We start from the raw sequence: 2,653 nt of genomic DNA on the forward strand, positions 1-2,653 counted from the left end.
GTAGTATCAAGGGGGAAAGAGAGGACTGAGTGCACGTCTCTGGCTGCTTACAGACCTCAAAAGAGCTGTGTTCTCTTGGGAATAGCTCTAGCGACTGCTGCACGTACTGTTCTCGCAGCCACAGGCTCAAGATGCAATTGTGCAAGCGAAAGGATGATGTAGACAGCCAAGATGTATCTCAGAGAGCTCCCATCATTGAGAAAGAGCGTCCTCCTTTTCCCCAGGGCCCTGTCCGTATGTCCATCAGCATCACAGGGGGTGGGAGCTGAATGCCTCTCTGCTCCTGGCTGATACGGCAGCGGAAGAAGAGAAGGATGCTGCGCCAGAAGAACTGCTCATCAGTGCCTGCATTCCTCCATTGCCCCACAGGGTTAGAAAGGCTCAAATGACAGTCCCGCCAGGATCGACACACCGAATCCTGGAGCTGAGGGAACAACATCCTTGCTGGACAGGACGTACATCACCTGAGGAGCCTCAGGAGAGTGGAAGAGGCAAGTCCTCACCTGGCACGTACAGGTAAAGACCGCATTGAGATGGGTTTGCCAAAGAGCCTTCCTGAAATGCATGAGACGAAGGTGCCTGCCATGGACTAGGTGATCCCGGTAGATCCCTTCTAACTGAAATACTCTATTCTATGTTCTATCTTTGTCAAGGGCAGCCTGAGCCCCCTTATCTTCCTGCTTAGCCGCAGACACTTCCAGGGAAGGAAGAGAAAAATGGAGTAATAGGCCCATGGCCCCCAGGAGAGAGCATGATGCCTCTCAGCAGCCCTTTGCACTGCCAGACTGAGGGAAGGATTTTGCCAAAGAAAGCGAGCTGAGGGCATGATGGTTTTGGCCACTGGGAGAACCATCTCGTCAGACACAGAATACATGAGAACACCCTGGAGGAAGATGAAGTCGGTTTAAGTTTTTAACAGCTGTGAACTCTTATGCTGAACTTCAGTGAAAAGCCCGATTTGGACATTACGCTGTGAAGAGACTGAAGTGGTACTAAAATGCTTTCAGCAAACAGACTCCCATTGATATAGTCCAAGACGTTTTCAAGTCGCACCATTTGATTTTTAAGAGGTCTTGGAAAAAACTCATAAGGACCGCTGGGAGCATCTTCGAGAAACAAAATCCAACTCCTGAAACCCACACAAAAGAGAGGAGCTCATGCTTGTTTTCTTCACGACTGCTTGTCTATATTCCATGCCACCTCTAACGGGCCAGCGTGAGCTTCCCTTCAGCTATTTTTGAGACTGTACCCTAACAAGTTGTAAAACTTATTATGCCCTCTCTGCTCGTACAGCAGAGCAGAAGACTTCCTCCAGTGAGACAAAGCATCTAACCCAGTCTTTCCAACTGGACTGTTTTGTTCCTTTGAACACTGGAGCCTGACAACGCCAGAATAGCACACAGAGCTGGTAGTCAATCTTCCTTTCGTGCTCTCCTATTTTTTGACCTAACATATTTTTAATCTTTGAAAGTAGCCAGAGGCGTTTTCTTTAGACACCGCTATTATCTTAATCACTTGAGCAGAGAAACAAAATAGGTAGCCTACCTTACAGTCTGCTTTGCAAGCTTTGGTTCATAGAGAAAGGGTAATGCTATGTACGATGACTGGGAAGTTACCCCATAAAACCCCCCCAAAAGGTATGAAAGGCAACTCAGAGCTCACTAAGAGCTCCGCTTTTCTCTGAGCACCACCACCAAAAAAATCACTGCTCAACAATACAGCAGATGGAAGGGAATTTTTTTTTTTTTTTTTTTTTTTTGAGTGAGGATGACAGAAGAGAGGTGAACAGTTTTGCAAGTGTGCTGCAGGTGCTTTAAAGCAGAGCTGTAATGGAAAACCAAAAAGCTCCAAGAGGAATTGCTTGTGCTGACCTGGAAGATATAGGAAAGAAAAACAGTTTCAAAACCAGCTGGACCAGCGTGCTTTTATGTGTGTGTGTGTGTATATATATATATATATATATATTTAAAAAGCATGGTGGAGGAAAAAAAAAAAAGGGGGGGAAAAAAAAAGAAACCTCCTACCAGCATTTAGCAACTCTAAACAGAGCTGACATGTGCAATGCTGGAAGTATTGTCTGTTTCTCAAAAGTGCAGTCTTTAAAATCAGGAGGATAAGTGCTACACTTCCAGAAGTACATTTCTCCTCCTCCGCTTCCCCAAGCAGACATAACTTGTTCGCTGCGACAGCAACAAAGCCTAATTCTTTATCTGTTCATGCGTCCAGATCTGACGGCCTCTGCTTCAACCCCCGATACATCAAGCAAGACAACAGCTCATGTGGACGCAGCAGCAATCTACTGTCTGTGGGATATCACCTATTTTGTCTTTGATCCTAACCCTAGAAGAGCAGAGAAACAGCTCCTCTCCCGCAGTGCCATGAAAACAATATCAGCATTGATTGACTCTGGTTCAGTACATAAAAATAAGTTATCAAGAGGACATAATTTGGCCACGTTCCACGTTAGTCTGTACTGCACAGAACATCAGGCATCTACAGGGAGCTTTCATTTAAGGTGGTTCCCTCCTCCCTCCACAACCAAGAATGATAAAAAGATGACAGTGTTAGCCCAGAACAATAAGCCATTGAGAAGATACAAATAAAGCAAAGATTCCTTTACCTCCTTGAAAAAGAAAACGCAACAAGCACGAAA

This window comes from Ciconia boyciana, chromosome 5 (assembly GCF_034638445.1).
Source record: "Ciconia boyciana chromosome 5, ASM3463844v1, whole genome shotgun sequence".
Lineage (NCBI taxonomy): Eukaryota > Metazoa > Chordata > Aves > Ciconiiformes > Ciconiidae > Ciconia > Ciconia boyciana.